This window comes from Podarcis pityusensis (assembly GCF_964106645.2).
Source record: "Podarcis pityusensis genome assembly, chromosome: 7".
In the NCBI taxonomy this organism is placed as follows: Eukaryota; Metazoa; Chordata; class Lepidosauria; order Squamata; family Lacertidae; genus Podarcis; species Podarcis pityusensis.
In genome coordinates, this window is record NC_138031.1 from 56,643,840 (window position 1) to 56,662,339 (window position 18,500).

The following is an 18,500-nucleotide window of genomic DNA, read 5'->3' on the forward strand; positions in this document are numbered from 1 at the left end:
CCACCACCACTTCCAGGCCAATAACATACATACATCATTTGATTTGTAAGCTGCCTTTCCATAGTTAAGGCAGCTTACAACATGAACACATAACAGAAGCAGCTACAAACAAAAAATAAAACATCAAAAAGCACACAACCAAATCATACAGTTTCCACATAAATTAAACCATTTCCACATAAAAAGGAATCACTTGCCTCACTTTGTAGCTGGTAAAGGTAAAGGGACCCCTGATCATTAGGTCCAGTCGTGGCCAACTCTGGGGTTGCGGCACTCATCTCGTTTTATTGGCCGAGGGAGCAGGCGTACAACTTCCGGGTCATGTGGCCAGCATGACTAAGCCACTTCTGGCGAACCAGAGCAGCACACAGAAATGCCATTTACCTTCCCGCCAGAGTGGTACCTATTTATCTACTTGCACTTTGACGTGCTTTCGAACTGCTAGGTGGGCAGGAGCAGGGACCGAGCAACGGGAGCCCACCCCGTCATGGAGATTCAAACCGCCAACCTTCTGATCGGCAAGTCCTAGGCTCTGTGGTTTAACCTGGTACTAATACTTAAAACCTCAGTTAAATATACAGTCAGGAGGAGGAAGGAGACACTGCATTCCTCCCCCTCCCTACAGGGTTTTGAATCCCTTGCAATAGGCTCCCCCAGCATTCAGAGCATTCACAGCCCTCTCTTGCAGCAGAGGGAAGGGCTTGCTACTGTTCTTGGGCCACATTTACACCATACATTCAAAGCAGATTAATACCACATTAAACAGTCATAGCTTCACACAAAGAAATATGGGAGCTGCAGCTTGTTATGTGTGCAGAGAGATATTTGGCGACCCCAATCCCCCTCCCCCAGAGCAACAATTCCTAGAGTGGTTTAACACTCAATCCCTCTTCACATGGAACTGGGACTTCTGTTATTTCCCCAAAGTCTGCAACTTGAGAAAGAGAAATTGGTGCACAATTTATTCTGTCATGGCTCACTTTTAATTGAAAACAAGATCTATTTTAAAATGGAAGGTTGAAACAATTGTGCATTAAAATTTATAACAATGTCTTGAAAGAGAAGGGGGCCTGAGCATGGAGAAGGTGCCATTTCAAACACTGGCAACGTGATTTGTCCTTCTTAACATAATGCATGGAAAGAAACAACGTTTTGTACAGCACAATATTTCATCTCTGCAGAAAAGTACTGAGGATTCTTTGTGAAAAGGACTACTTGTATAACTAAAGAATCTGTGGGAAGAGGGCTTTTCTTTTCTTTTCTTTTCTTTTCTTTTAAAAGAACTCTAGATAACTTCACTCAGCTATACTTTCTTTTGTAGCATGAAAAATAGTAGGTTCATGCTTGGGCTTCAGATCAGGTCTAAATCTTGAGTCAATTTACCTGAGTGGTCTACTTCAGAGAGAGATGGATGGCCTCCAATGTAAAGTGGCTGTGGTCCAAGGCAAAGCAGGCTTCTCCCAAAGCTTTGAATTCATTTGGAGCTTTTAGTTTCCATTTACAAGTCCATTTTTTTCACATTTTGAGGGGAACATCTCACTGGCAAACTCTGCATTAACCAAAAACATTGGGTGGGTGGGTGGTGGTGGAGAGGGTGGAGAATGTAGATCTCATGGAAGAGGTCCTCAGCATAGAAATTAATAATATAAAAAAGGTATCACATTCTTACTACTACTACTGCTACCATCTCTACTATACCACTACTGTCCATTCTCACCTCTCATGTATATGGTGTTGGGGAAGACGGTATTCTCTCATTCAATCCATCAATCCATCATTGTTTTTATTGCTCTCAATGACCACCGTTCAGGAAAAGAAACTTTGCCCGCATATATAAAGTAATATAAAGTAATACCAAACAAAACAAAATAAAATAGAGAACAAGAACAACGAAATCACTAGTAACTATAACATAGCATAGAGCACCAGGGAAAGCAAAATGAAAAGTTTGCTAAAATTAGTCTATTGTGACTTTAACGTGCAGTAGCTAACCCTGGAAAAGGTTGATGCATTCTGATCTGAAAGGAATTAAAAAGTATAAAATGCATCTGATCATTCTGGGAGTTTATGTAAAAAGAGTTTAAAAATAAAATAAAAATCTTATGTGTATCACAATAAAAGGAACAACACACACAAACACGAGCTATTGATTCTACCTCTCCGTATCCACAAGGACATTTATGTTGATGGTAGGGGATTTTTGCAAACTTCCCCTGCAGAGCTATTGCTAGAAGATCATTTAAACACACCGGAATAAAGACTCTGTGGTGTTTTTGAGCAGAAAGCACATAAAGATAGTTTGCTGATTTATAAGGCTGAAGTGCTCTGTGCTCCCTCAAGTATCCCGGAGCTAGGTCATATAGGACTTTAATGAGTGATCTGATCAAATCATTTTCATTTCTGCACAAATAGGGTGGAAGAAGAGATAATACTGATCTCAGGGTCGTGGGTTTATGTTCCACATTGGGCAAAAGGTTCCTACATTGCAGGGGATCGAATTAGATGACCCTTGCAGTCCCTTCTACCTCTACAATTCTATTAAAAATTCAGTGATAAAGATTCTCAGGAATTCCTGAAATGCAGATGCAGAGATTCAACTTCTTCCTGTATTTTTGAAACTTTTGATGAAGTTCTTACTGAAGTGGGTGCCCATCTAAGTGTGATGTATGTTTAGCCAGATCACAATTAGTGTTGTATTTATGCTATCATGTAAAGAAACTTACAACTATGGCTGGGATAGCTGCTCCAGGTTTGACATTTTTAAAAAAAAACACTTCCAAGAGTTGCTACAAAGCACTCCTAACAAAATGACAAAAAGCAGGTAACTTTTATACTTCACACAGCTTTCATTTCCCCTGCCATCAGAACACCCTTTTCTCTGAAGCTAGATAATTAGCTCAGCCAACACAAGATCTGACTGTGCCCATAGCTGAAAAAGTCTACCATGCTTTTGTGCTGATATTCTCTGGCTCTCATTAAATCCTAGCTCCATGTTTCATTAATTATGCTTAATTAGTTTTTTGCATGGTTCCAAAAATATTTTTTTTGCACAATACTTATAAAAAAAAAACACTCCAACCCTATTCATGCGGTTATTAAAGGGACAAGAGAAAATGTTGGGTTGATTTTGTATGAATACAAATTCATTCACCAGCAGCAATAATCACGGTGATGCTAAATCGTAAGTGGTGATATTGAGAAATACTAATGGATGGAGTGTCCTGATTCTGTAATTGCAAACAAGTGTTATTTATTTATTTATTTTGCAAGGCAGAATACAACAAGTAGCTTCTGTGCGAAATTGGCTTTCCTCTTCTCCTCATGCTTTTGAGCCTCACGTTGCCAGGTAAGAGTATCCTGCTGCTACCCATGCTCCTCTGAAATGATTGCTGAACGCTAACCATCTGGAAATAATAGACGCTCCCATCCCATGCCAAACTCTTGAGTTTGAGCAGCTTGACCAAAATTGTCAGAAGAAATGTCTCCCTTTTATAATTACTAGGAGATGCATGCCAAAGTTCCTTCCGTTCACAGCACTGGAGATTTTCGGGATGTAAGGCAGGCTGCAGAGGAAAGGAGGAATTGGTAAAATTGCCTTCCTTCCTTCCTTCTTGGGTTAGAGCCTCCAGTAGGAACTCATGGGAAATCTGGATCCAAATCCCTAAAATTTAACGTCATTGCTCAATGTCTATGTACCCCAAACTCAGTTTCTGCAATATGAAGTATCTGCAATGAAATCTTTCCATTTGTCTACCTACTGATTTGTACTGTTGATAGTCCATATGCTTGTCAGATAAATGGAGGAGAAGAATGTCTGGTGACCTAGATATCAATATCCATGGCAAGCTGTCATTGGTAAATACTCTCCATGGTGCCCATGAAGGCTCCCAAGGAAGCAACTAACTAGTGCATCATCTAAAAGTAACCTTGCACGTAGGCTATGAGCTTAGAGGCGACTCAGCCAATATCAATTTTGCAGAAACACAGCCCGTCAATTAACTCTCATGCATGATGTATTTCCGCAGTGTCCCTGTTGATGCCACCTCCCTCCCGTCTATTAGACATACAGAAGAAAAAGAGAGTAGCATCTTTTATTCATCACAGAAAATTATATTTCTTTTTCTTTTTTAAAAAACCATCCTTATTAAATATTGACAAGAGAATTTCATTTTGCCATTGAAATATGGACAGCATTGAGCAGGAATGTATCCCATTCCATTCCCCTCTATAGCAGCATGTGATGGTCGGAGCATAGTGGGATTTTGAATAAACCCATAAAGGATGAGAGCTGGTGGGGCAGGCTGGGACTTGGGCAGGCTGCTGGCATCATACTGACTTGCTGATGGGTGGTGGGCTTTTTAGGGTCATTTAAGTGCTGACTGACTTACCCACCCCCCAACCTTTTCTCAGCTGCCTAGGCTGTGATCATCCTCTGTGTTTAATACCAGCCTAGCTTCTGCCTATCGGGCCTGATGTGGAGGAGGAGGAATAGCACAACAGGGAGTGATTTCAGCAGCATTGGAGATATTGCTTACAATTGCTTTGAGCAGGCCTGCTGTCTTCCATTATGGGAAAGTGTGACAATATGATGCTTTATAAAGAAATGCATGTAAGTTCTTTGGGGGAAGCTGAGAGGTAACTTGGGGCAAGTTGAAAGGTCTAGATCAGGCTTCAAAAGCCACCCTGCCTTTCCTCTTTTTTTCAGTTAGACATCTCTGAATGCAGATATTGTGCATCTGTATACACAGAATAATAAATCCCAACATATTTTGAACTCTTATTATTTCCGTAAACTAGAGATTATATCCACAGAAAAATGCCAATTAAGGAATTGCTGCCACTGGACAGAATAACTACGTGATCTGCAAGTGACCAAATCCTCTAAATGTTCTCCTTTGTTTCCCCTTCTTAAAATGGTCCATTTTAGAGCCAGTTACCTGTCAAATCTATGGCCAGCCTCACTAAGATTCACTTTTACTGAGCTGCATTTTCAAGCTATGCCCTCCGTCGTCCTAGACGGATGATATAACAGGGTACCATATGAAGACAGACTCTGTATATGTGGGCAGTCGCAGATGGAAGACATACTGTACTGTTTACTATATTGCCCACTATACACTGGACCCAGGAGGCAATTTCTCACCTTACTGTTTGTACAGGAAAGATGTCTCTCCCTGGCAGAGAAGGTCCTATGGCTTCTTAGTGATGCAAATGCTTCAGTGACTCATAAAGTCGACTTTTTGCTTTGGTGGCCAAAAAGATCAGAAAGAAAACCCGAGAATATAGCAGTGAACTGTAAGGGATTGGAAAATCAGAAATTGTACATTCTTTTACATAAACACTTATATATGTGCAGAGATGGCTTATACCTGTGTTCAGTGTAACATGTGAACAAGTCTAACCTTAAACACACACACACACACACACACACACACACACACACACTGCTTTTAATGAACTAAATAACAAGCAAGAAGACAAATTCAATTAAAATTAGGGGATATGTATCAATGCATAAGGGATGCCAGTGGCGCTGTGGTCTAAACCACTGAGCCTTGTGTTGCTGATTGGAAGGTTGGCAGTTCGAATCCCCGCGACGGGGTGAGCTCCCATTGTTCGGTCCCTGCTCCTACCAACCTAGCAGTTCGAAAGCACGTCAAAGTGCAAGTAGATAAATAGGTACCGCTCCGGCGGGAAGGTGAATGGCATTTCCGTGCACTTCTCTGGTTCGCCAGAAGTGGCTTAGTCATGCTGGCCACATGACCCGGAAGCTGTACACCGGCTCCCTCAGCCAATAAAGCGAGATGAGCACCGCAACCCCAGAGTCGGTCACAACTGGATCTGACGTTCAGGGGATTCTTTACCTTTTTATCAAAGCATAAACTGTTGAAGAAGATCAATAAAGGAGAACAATTTTTATAAATCACGATCATGCGATCCAAATTTCACACTTTGGTACAGGCAAATAACTCTGCTGATCACTTGAAGTAGCATACATCCCCCCTCCCCAATGATGTAGAAATGTTCCAGGTCTTCAGATCCTTTTGAGACTTTTAAATTCTGTGTTATTCTCTCACATATCACCAGATTCCAGATATTATAAAACAAAGCAATTTCAAATCATTTTTTAAGCAACGGACTCAAAACAGTGTAATTATGGAATGACACTGACTATATGCTGGAGCTCAGGGTGATAGCAACCCATAATTTAAACAGATTGTTAATTGAATGTGCCTGATGATAAGAGCTCTGAGCTTGAGAGAGCGACATGTTAATCTATGGTCTCTGGAAAGAAGAGAAACTGGCACTGTGAAGATATGTGAGCCCCTAGGTTTAGAAGGGAGAGCCAGATTGAAGTCAAAAGCCTTTTTCACATCACCTGCCACCTGACCATTTTAAAGAGAGATGTTATGAGCTGAACACAGGGCTTTCTGGAGATAATACATGACTCTACCACTGATCTATAGTTCTTCCACCATGGGTCAATGAATTTTTTAATCCATCTTTTTTATCATTGTCTTCCTCCAGCTGACATTTCCAGTTATTCATATTAGTCTCTGAAGAAGTCATGGTTCTATAATCTCAGCAGGCCCAGGCTTTGCTTGGTAAGACAGTATGGAAATGCTAACAGTCAAGCCATGTGACAATTGCTATTACACTTGTTCTACATTACGATGCCTATTTGTAAATAGATATTGAGATCATGTTCCTGTTGTGACTGAACAGCTTTAGATGATGAATTAATGCGGGAAAAGCTAACTCCCACTTTAATTAGCAAAAAGCTTAATCAAACCAGAAAATCACATCCCAAACTCCCCAAATGTTTCAGTCAGATTTCAGATCTAAACTTCCCAATTGGCTTCATTTTAGAATCTGGAAGGTTTATATCCAAAACTGGGCTTTTGATATAAGCCACAAGATCCTTCTGTGTGGAACATAATGATGTGTTCCCATTGATTTTAATGGGACCTGCACATGAGATGCTCCTGGATAGCTTATATATTTTTTGATTCAACTGGAATAAATATACCGTAGCATAATGTGAGTTGATCAATTAACTGCAGTGTTAGAACTACCGGTATCTGTGTCCTTTTGTTTCTCAGAGAACACAGAACCGGACTGTCCTAAATTCTTGTTTCTTAATCCCTGTTGCCATCATGGATGAACAAACAGCAGATTTAGCATCTGGCTTCAGCTGTTTCAAGCAAACAAGGCAACACAAACTGAAGCACAGAGGAACAGTTATGCAAGAAAAATAATCACGGCATGTCTCATTAGATTGCCCTGACAGGTGTGGGCTTTAAAAACTATGAAATTACATTTTGAAATGAGTCCCTTGAATGCTATATGACATTCATAGCTGTGTACATTCAGAAATGCACAAACAGGGACCAAGCATCGCAGTGGTGGTGGGGCTTTCCCTGGGCCTGATGCTCCAGCTCTGCAGCCATCCCTGTGCCTGGGCTCGTTGGCCTCACGGAAAAACTACAGACTAAATTTCAGCTCATGCTTGTGATTGTTATGTGGCGTATTGAGATACTGGGATCTTGTAAGAGACATAGCTTATAGCTACTCTTAAGTCCACTGCTGCCGATGGAGGCAGATGTGGCCTTCATAGTGAGGCATACCAGCCAAAAGCCAGATATAATAATAATAATAATAATAATAATAATAATAATAATAATAATTTATTTATACCCCACCCATCTGGCTGGGTTTCCCCAGTCACTCTGGGTGGCTTCCAACAAAATATTAAAATACAGTAGTCCATCAAACATTAAAAGCTTCCCTAAAGATACTATAGTAGGGATAGCCTGACTAGCCTGATTCATGGTAACTTCAAGGCTGGTATATTGTAATGCACTTTAGATTCACCCCGAAGCTGCATCTAGTGTAAAATACTGCAGCTTACATAAAACTGTGCCATAGTGGACAGCGTGACAAACAACATAGTTTCTGTTGGACGCTGAAATGTAGTAGAATGGAAACAGCACTGCATGTGGCGAACACGGGTTAGAGTGGACACTGATGCCTTGTTACGTCCCTAGAGGCACAGGAGGCCACCACCTTTCTGAAGCTAAGCAGGTATGGGACTGGTTGATGCCTGCAGTGGTGACAGTCGTACACATACACTGTCAGGTGTGTGTGCAGGAGCCAGGCCCTGTGATCAATAGGACTTTGCAGGACTGGGGCCTTCTTAAATTTGTTCTGAAGAGGCAAGGCGTGGCCTCACAGATGAGGGCGATTGGTAACTCACAGCACCTGGTGGCAAGAGCTGGGAAGGGATATAAGCTCAGCATTTCCCTTCGGCTCTTTGCCACAGTGACATGCTTCCTGCCTTGCTGTGTTTGGTTTCTTGCTTTCTGATCCTTGAACCTCAGCTTCTTGACTCCTTGCTTCTTGATCCTCAGACCCTTGACTTCATGACTCCTTGCTTGCTCCTTGGACCCTTGGCTTCTTGACTCCCAGCTCTCTAACCCTCGGACTCTTGGCTTCCTGACTCCTGGCTTCTGGAACCCCGTTCCTGCTCCCATCCCGCCATCTTGCCCCCGGTCCTGACGTCCCCTGCCGGGACTTCAATCGCCCGTAACCCAGAGCATGACACACACATTCTTGGGGTCCAAGATGGAAGAAAAAGCAGGACATCAATGCAAGAATAAATAAATAAAAAGATGCACCTGAAGGAGGACAAATAACCCTTTACTTGTGTCCATGCTTAGTGTGCTATTGCTTAAACTTTTGTCCTAGTATTTCATTTCATAACCATCTTTAATATGATGATGCAAATGTGTAACATGTAAGAGAGAGATTTAACCATTATAACCATAATGGTACTAAGTCCAAACAACACTACAATCTGATGGAAATGTGGGGAAGGGGGGGAAATTGGCTACTTGTCAATATCCAGAAAAATCAGTGAAAGTCAAGCAGACTTAGTGTTAGTCAAACCAGGGAGAGGACGCATATGCCCATAATTGCCTCTTTTAGCCAGGCATCAATGTCCCTGTGCCTGTGCAAAAGGAAACACACTTGGAAAAACAGCATGTATTGAATTTTGTCTGTGGGGAGAAGACTCATAGGAAGAGCTGAACCAGGTTCATGTTAGTCATTTAGAGATAATGGGGCATAATGGCCTTAGAAAGTACACCAGGAGCTTGTTGTTAAGCAGGCAACCTGCAGGTAAAAAGCAAGCTATTTGAGCAATCTCAAAATACGTGCTACATGAGAAGGGTGCAAAAAGTGGTCCGTGATGTTCTCTTTGCCAGTGAACATACTGTGTTTGTGTGACTTCTCTCCCTTCTGCTAGTTCTGTTCCCTTCACAGTCAGATGTTTGTAACAACACTAAATGATCAAACGGGGCTTTTATTTAGTCTCTGTCAGTCACTCCAGGAGAGAGGCTATAGAAATGATCAATTGCTGCTGCCACCAGACACATTCTTCATAAGCAGGGGGTTTGAATAATTCTTATTAGCACCTACTATTTTATGAACTTAGTAAATATCTTGTTCCCGTTCAATTAATTGAACCTAGGCCTCGCCAACCCCCAGGAATTGTGAGGAGGGGGAATCTGGAAATGCAAAAAAAGGAGAGAGGAGGGGGGATTGTCCAAATTTTCTCTTCTACCACTGATTTCCACTGGGGAAAACGGCTCTTTAGTGCTCAGTTGGCGCAAATGGCAATTTGAGTTTTCTCCAGATTGATGTCTGCTCTGGTTTAGTACCAAAGTGAGGGTTTTTCCATGGGACAGGAGTGAAAATCACTCAGACCTGTGCTTTCTAGGCATTGGACAAGCAGAAGTGGGGACAAGCCCTTTGTTTAGGTGCACAGAAGACTGTTACTGAGTCCAACACATTTCAAATTGAAATCCCTTTCCAGCCAACTTGTGTCTTGTGTTCTGGATTCTCTGTCACAAAAGTATTTTAAACAATATGCCCGTCCATAGCAGCAAAGAGGAACAATTTACACAGTCGAATTCTAAAAGAGCAAAAATCAAACAAACAACAGATAGCATACATCTGAAAGGCTATGCGGTAATATACACTTCTATCTTATCACCTTCTCTTTAGACTAAGAAGTCTTAAATGTCACAACCTTTCCTCATAGGGGAGATGATCCATCATTTGGATTGCCCTTTTCTGAACCTTTTCCAACACTACAACATCCTTTTTTGAGGGAAGGTGACCAATCATGGAGTAGGCTCCAAAATGGCCTCTAGGCCACATTCAACTAGATTTATTTCAAGCCCCTGCAGCTGTCATTCTTGCCATTGGTGTTGTCACCTTATTGTCCCCCAGCACTCCAGAAGGCCAAGCCATTAGTGAGTGGGTCAGGAACCGAAGGATCTTTATTGGTATGTAAAAGATTCAACCAATATTGTAAATCCTTTTATTATTATCCAGGTGCGATCAAATATTGACTGAGGTGTTAACCTTTACTGCTGCAGAAGCCAACACACACCTCCCCCCGCCTCTCTGGATACTTCAGATCATTGCCTCAGATCCTAGAAAACAGTCTCCTATTCCTAAATGTTCTTTAGTGTCCCCAAGCCATTTTCTCTGCAGGAGGCCAAATTATTTTGTTCGCATATACTTAAACAGAAAGCAAATCAATCATTCACAGACATTCACTGAATGTGCAAGAAATAATGCTGTTTTGATGTTTCAGTCTCTTCTATCATTCTATTAGAGATTTTTATGCCTTTTTTCTCTCCACCCCAACTGACAATCTAGATAATGTAACATGACAAGAAGCCCCAAACAAAACCTTTTGTACAATATCAAAATGGAATAACTACCTGCTACTCATTTCCTAGTAATAAACATTGACTTATTTGTATGTTAATCTTACATACAAAAGATTTATGGTAGATTTTACATCCTCTGCATTCAGAATGTTAACACTGCCCTCTGCTGTCAGTCTGGATTCAAGGTGATTTTTATTATTATTATTATTATTATTATTATTATTATTATTATTATTTTTAAAGAGAGTTGAATCTTTAATATCACTAACTGCAAAAAGTCATCCTGGGACTTTGAAAGGCAGGATATTAATTCCAGATAGATAGACTGACAGATCAATAGACGAAATAGTTCTACCTGCTTATAATGGGATTCCAGGGGTTACCTGGGTGGAGATTATTATTATTTATTGAATTTATATACCTCTCTATACCCAGGGTGGGTCACTGTGATAGCAAGGTTGAGGCTTCATGAATGATGCACCAGTGGCAGCATAGGATTGGCTCCACCAATGCAACCAAGAAGACCCAACCTCACTGAGGCCCTGTCCCACTGAAGTGAGCTATAGTGATGATGGCATGGGGGGCAAATTTGCCCCACCAACCCCGGCCACTACATTTGGAGGTACAGAGAACTCCAGAAACCATTTTTGGGGAAAAAAGCATTTATAATACTGTCCATTCTTTCCCCCTTTTTCCTTTTTGTTCTATACAAGCTATCCTTATAATCGTAAAGATTGAACATTTCAATTTTTGAAATGATTGCCTTGATTCAATGTGCATATTTAAGAAGAAATAAAGCATAGTGGATGCTGTTTTCTTAAAAGAAAAGTTGTGGCTTTCGGTGACATTTCCCATACCACTTCCATTCCCAGAACATCACAGCCTGGTGCTCATACCGGCTTACAGGATCCATTGTTTTCTCTCAATTACTTCAGACGTGAATAACATTACAATGAGAAGCTTTCATAACCAATATGCTTCTAAGCACATGCTGCTCCTCTGAAATGCCGTGTCGTATTACGGAACAGCAGCTGACGCACAATCTATGGTGAAGGAAAGTCTGCCAACACTGAAGTCTCAGAATGGGAGATGTCCTTTTTAAGGACAATCTCATTAAAATATTAGCTACTAGAAGTGGAAATGTAGCTAAGCATGAAGTTTGTGGCTTGGAAGTACTTGGGGATCCCCTTCGGGCATAGCTTGCAAACCTTTGTAAACGCTGGGCAGTGGGTCCCAGGTGGGGAGGTTGGGTTTCACTTACCAAGGAAGGAGCATCTTTTCCCAATCCTTGCGGGGGGGGGGGTGAGTTTCCAGGGGTGGAGAGATAGTTCTCACAGACAAATGGATTGATTTCATCTGCCCAAACTTAAATATAACATTTCCCCTCCAGAATTGGTGTGCCAAATCTTTTTTCAGGCTGTGGGGTCAATGGAGTATCACAGCCATCAGTCAAGCACCCTGCTTTTGCTTAAGGCGCCAGCAGTGGTGTCCAAACTTTTTTCAAAGAGGGTCAGATTTGATGAAGAGAAGGGCTGTGAGGGCCAAAGGACCAACCAAAGTTAGTACTCTTTTTTTTAGGATTGAAGTTGTTGAGCTTTTTTAAGGGTTGAAGTTGTTGAGGTTATTTTAGGATTTTAACCCAGGAAATAAGCTGCCATGGGGGCTGGTTAAACTGTCCAGCGGGCCAGATTAGGCCCCCCGAAATGGACTTTGGACATGCCTGGAGCAATCTGCCTCATTGACTTTAATAGCTGCAATTTTGATATGTTACCATCCCAAAATATATTTGAGATCCCCAAAGAAGAGCCTCTCTATTCCATTATCGACCCCGTCAGAGGCATCTCTAGAGCCCACATAACATAAAGAGGTTTCCAATGTCACACACAGCATGTATGGAGAACCGGCAGTAACATATCCACATCTGGAGTCATTAGCAGTTCTAATGCAGAAGCCAAACATAAAGGTAAACTTGGCTGGTGTGATTGTGTGCATGTGTGAACCGACAAACATTGTTTTTCATAGCTAGCAGGGATGACCACTAGAATAAGAAATCAAACTGCTGAAAGATATAAGGAAGACTGGATCTTCTTTATTGGATATATGAAAAAGTATTATAAGCAGATAATCAACCTAGCAGGATGGTAAGATTCTCAGCAGTGTAAGAAATAACAAAAGTTTATACAGTGGTACCTCGGGTTACATACGCTTCAGGTTACATACGCTTCAGGTTACAGACTCCGCTAACCCAGAAATAGTACCTCGGGTTAAGAACTTTGCTTCAGGATGAGAACAGAAATCGTGCTCCGGCGGTGCAGCAGCAGCGGGAGGCACCATTAGCTAAAGTGGTGCTTCAGGTTAAGAACAGTTTCAGGTTAAGAATGGACCTCTGGAACGAATTAAGTACTTAACCTGAGGTACCACTGTAAAAGGAGTTGTGATAGACGGGGTGAACCAAGAAAATGTGAGAAAAACAGGAGATAAAAGGAACCATGGAAGGGGAGGATGGGAAGTTGGTTATGGAATGTTTTCTGTTGTTGTTTTTTAAAAAAAATCTTAAAATTGTTACTTTTTCTTATTACAGAGATTCTTTTCTTTTTGTATTATTTTTGTTTACATTTTATCAATATGGAAATGTTTCAGAAATGCAAACAACAACAACAGCAACAACAACCACACATTGTTTTTCAGGAAGCTGGATAGAGTTTAAACTAAAGAAGACTGAAAGTCTTCATCTCAGTCACCTGGACCCTTCGAACACTGGACCCTTCAGAACGAGAACTCAACCAGGACCCAATCATGGAAACAGGTTACTTTCCCAGCATTCCCTCTACTCTTGTCTTGCTAGTGCAATCTTATGTGCTTCTATTTGTGTGTCCCACTGTGTTCAACAAGGCCTACTCCTAGGAGTCTCTGGGATTATGTCAAGGAGCTGTCAGGCAACTGCAGGTCATCCACAGGTCAGGAAAGAACGCGAGGCACAGAATGCAATTAGTTTTTATTCCCAGAAAGTGACAACACAGCAGAGTTACTCTGGCTTGACTCATTCAGCTTAAGACTGGCCCTGCCTACTCCCTCTAGCCTCTCACTCTGGACCCCTCCCAAACAGAGACTGCGATGAGGGGGTGGGCTCCTCCTCTGAACCCGTCTGGTCCATTGCTCAGCAATGTGCAGGACCCTCCTTAAGTGGGGATCATGGGGGGAGGACAGCCACAGGACTGGGACTGCCCAGCTGCTGACTAGCAGAGGCAATCGCTGACTCCTCTCTGTCTGTGTCTGTGCTATCCCTGAGACTCTCAGCCTCCAGCCCTTTCCTGGAAGGGTCTCCTCCTTCTGAACCCCCTTGATCACTCAAGCCTCCTGCTTCAAGCAACTCGTCCCAACTCGTCCCTTCCCCAGACTGCTCTCACCACCACAATCTAGAGTCCAAGTAATCTTCTGTGTTATTCCTGGGGGGCTCTAGGGCAGGTGGCACCCACCACTCTTCCTTATCCAGCCAGTCCCCGACAATTTAGGATTGTAGACGCAGGACAACAACTGGTCTTTGATACTAGTAAACCCTGGGACAAGTTAAATCCAGGAGCAGATAGGTTGGGAACTTTGGCTACGTCTGGCTTGAGCCCTGTGTGGTGACCTCCAGCCAGGCTGGCTGGGGATGATGGGAGTTGGAATCAAATAAAATCTGGCAGGCATCACATTGGCTACCACAAAGTTAACACAGCCATCAACATTTCACAGGTGAAATTAGGGACTTGCTTGCAATGCCCCTGTTATCATTCCAGGGATTCCTGGCTGAGCCTCTTTCTCCTGGAGGGCTGCTCCTCCATTTGTTGCATGTTGCACTCATTTGTTTAGCAGGGATCTATCTTCCACTGATTTAAAAGTCAAGACTGTTTGCTCTTTTGCTCCTTAATGATATACTGGGAAAACATAATTGTCTTGTAATAGATTAACAGCACTTCCATATTTATTTTATTTTGATTGATGATTTATTAAAATGATAGATGGTTTACTAAAAAATATCTAAGTGCTTTACATAAATTATCAAAAGATGCCAATATAATAAACAAACTTGATGACCAAGTAGCTATGATAAAATTATATATAACTTGGCAGCTGCAGTGTGTAAAATAGCAGGTTGGCTGTATTTACCAACCAGGCCTCATTAATTCCCTGGTCCTTAAAAAGAAGACAGCCAGCCTATCTACTGTATCTCTCTGTGTGTCTGTGCAGATTAATTCCTCTTCACAGAGAAATAAAACCAGGCCCATAAGCTGCAGATTAGGTGCTGAATTTACATGAAATTTTTGCTGAGCATTTAACAGACTATATTTGTAATTACTAAATCAGATACATGTATGCCTAAAGACAGGTTGTCAAAAACGCCACTAACCATTTCACTATCTTTAATTCTATATAGAACTTAGCTAAAATAGCACAAGAGTCTAAGAGCTAGGATTTTCCAGCTAGAGAAACACCTCTGAAGTAATGGAAATGTGTGACAGATGAATGAACCTAAGGCTAGAAATGAACTGTTAGGAGTCAGTAAATATAAGCCACATCACCAAGCCCTGGAATTTAATGCAATGAGATTACAAAATATATGCAGATGCTTCAGTTTTCTTGCTCCAGCTTTGTACCTGTGGAAGAATTCTGCTTCTGTGTTCTATGAGAAAGCCCCAGCTCATGGAAATTGTCAATAATAATAATAATAATAATAATAGTAATAAGTGACATGATCCATATAAAGCAGGATTTGGCATTAAGGAAAAATTCTACAAATTTCTGAAATCTCTGTTGTATTCTGGATCCATTCCTTGATCTAAGAATGCCTCTCGATTAATTGCAAGTCTATCCCAGGAATTACAGGACAAACTGAACTTGGCAGAACTTCAGAGTGCTTTGCTACATGCATGGACAAAACCTGAGACATTAAAATCATCATCATCATCATCATCATCATCATCATCATTATTTCAGAAGCACCAAACCTTGCTTTTCTGTGGCTTCCAGGTCACCACTACATACCCCAAAGCATTCTTATTAGGGAGTACACCCCATTAAACTCAGCAGCATGTACATCTGAGTAAACTTATCGAGAATCCGTTTCTAAGTACTGAAGCAGAGCATCCCTCTCCGGTTTCAACTTCCCCCTCCAAAGTTTTAGCACAACGTATTTTGTAAGCAACATTTTATTATGTAAGCTCTGTAAATTCTGTCAAGTCTGCCTATTCCTCCCATGTGGTCATCAGACCACACCACTTCCAACAATGGGATTTATTTAAGGGCCTCTTAACTGCCAGCAGGAGAGTACATAGGAAGCTGTTTCATGTCCACTAGAATCTTGATCAATTGCCATGGCAACTATATCCTCATATTTTTAGCCTCTGTCATATATGGCCATCTTCATTTATCAACTGATATTATGGAAACTAGCACTCAAATACATATGGTTTTTCAAAGCTGCTGGGACCACAGACATGCCACCGCCTTTCCCCTGCTTGTGGAAATTCGGTTAAAAAGTAATTTGAGAGAAAATGAAGCTGAAGGCATCTATCACACAGTATTCATGGAGGACATATCTATATGAGGGATAAACAACTGTTTCTAAACATATTAATGATGCTAAACTCATATAATTGGGTAGCTAGCAGAGACTCGACATAGAACACATGGAGGATTAGTAAACAAATGGCTTACTGTGGTGGAAAAATTTGTTTTGCTGGGCAGGTTGGGTCCCCAAGTGTTTTCCCTGCCAGCAAATGGCAGCCTCTGATTGGCCAGCGTTCCAGGAGAGGGGGTTGAAAATGAGAGGATTTTGAGAGACATTTGGTAGGTTCATTTGGGAGGTTGGGAGATAGGGAGAGAGAGGAGAGAGAATTGGTTCTGGGTAGAAATATCCACTCTGAGGAATATATCAAAAGCTAGAGAAAGGAGTCTCTGAGCTTAGTGTGAAGGACAGTGTGTGGTGTCCTGTGAGAGTAATAGGCCAGGAATTACCGGGTAACTGGGAGCCTCAGGCTGAGCCAGGAGAAGTAGAAGCTGTGAGGATTTAGTCTACTTAGGTCTCATTCCAGTCAGGAGGGGAGAGATCCTTCTGCAAAAGGAGAAGACTCCCAAACCAGTTAAGAGGGGTGTGGAGATCCCTTGGGTTTGTTACTTGGAGTACCTCAGGAGTTGGGTTGTCTAAGAGGTGTGTAACTGACAAGTACCATCTTGTTTAAGAACCAAAGTACTAAGTGGCAACAGTTGTGCAACAATTGAGAAAGAACTGAAGTGAAATAGCATTATAATCTGACATATCCTATGTTTTACCCACTTGTGTCATAAGCTTCCTTTGTTTAATAAAATCTTTATTGTTTATTTGATCAAATCCTGCCTGAGATTCCAAATTTTTAAGTTTTCCCTCGCAGAAGGCCCCCACAAGATAATCTGGGGTAGTTTGTAGGAATTGGTGGAATTGGTGTTCTGTGAGGTGGGTGCACTATATTTAAGTGAGGGCGGGCCCAATGGCACCAGGGGAAAAAGGGCTGTTGCGCCATTTCAGTTACATTTGTTGAAAACAGGACAGGCATTCCTGAAAAGCATATTGTTATCTTTTTGGCTCAGGTGGCAAATTACCCGACTTGGATCTTAGGGTACATTATGGAACAGGTGGGAACTATTTCTTGGTTATAATTAAGAATAGTGGCATATATATCTTCAGTGTTTGTTTGTTTTCAAACCACTGAGGTGATCTTTTTACTATTAGATTGCTGTAGATATGCCCACACAGAGGGAATAAATGTGGGTATAAAAATGATTTTGTACCATAATACAGACTTAACACCACTGTGTAAAGATATTATACTAAGGCTGTTTTATTATTATTATTGTTTAAGGAAATAATCATTATTATTGCTCTTGCTTTATTCAGCCAGAACACAATGAAATTGCTACCACCTGCTGGCACACATAATTATGACAGCCCTGCTTTACCTCCGGAATACTACTCTGAAGAAAATATCATTGCTTAAATAGGTATTTAAATAATTATTTTGAGGGGATTTAAATGTATTTGCAGATTAATGCAGAAATGGAACACAAGCCATGAATCTGTACACAGAAATTTGCATTTCATAACACATTCTTTCCTTTTTCCTGGGGAATGTATGAGGAATGTTGATGAATTGGGGCAAACTTTCATTCTATAATATGATAGTTTCTCATTATGATGATAAGAATATTTAGCAGGTATGTAGTGTTCCTCTTACAAATAGGTCCTTCCAGAGGGCCAGAGAAGCCGAGGCAATTTCCAGCTTTTGAAGCCTCTAGTCATAATAAAAATAGAAAATGATAACACACAAATCCGAACTAAGATAGCAATCCTATGCACAAGAAGCTGGCCTAAAGTGCACCAGTGTAAATTAAGTCGGCATCAAGTTGCACCAGATCCAAACCCCATTCAGCAGCAAATTTGCTGCTGGCTGAACCAGCCTAAGCCTGGCAGAGGGAAAGCAAGCCATTAAAATGATGTTCTATTCTGGGTTGCCAGGTCATGTGACCAAGCTCAATGGACTTAGGCTCCAGCCCAAGGGAAGGCACTCTTGTGGGCTTCCTATAATGCTCGGATGCAGGCCTTAAAGGCAGCTTTTATGCAATAGCTTCTCTTCCAGACTGCATGATTATGTTCAGGAGGAGTCAATTTCCCTGAGAAATATGCAAAGGCTTGAGGGCAGGCCTGTGGGTGTCATCCGCAGATACAAAATGGCTCAAATA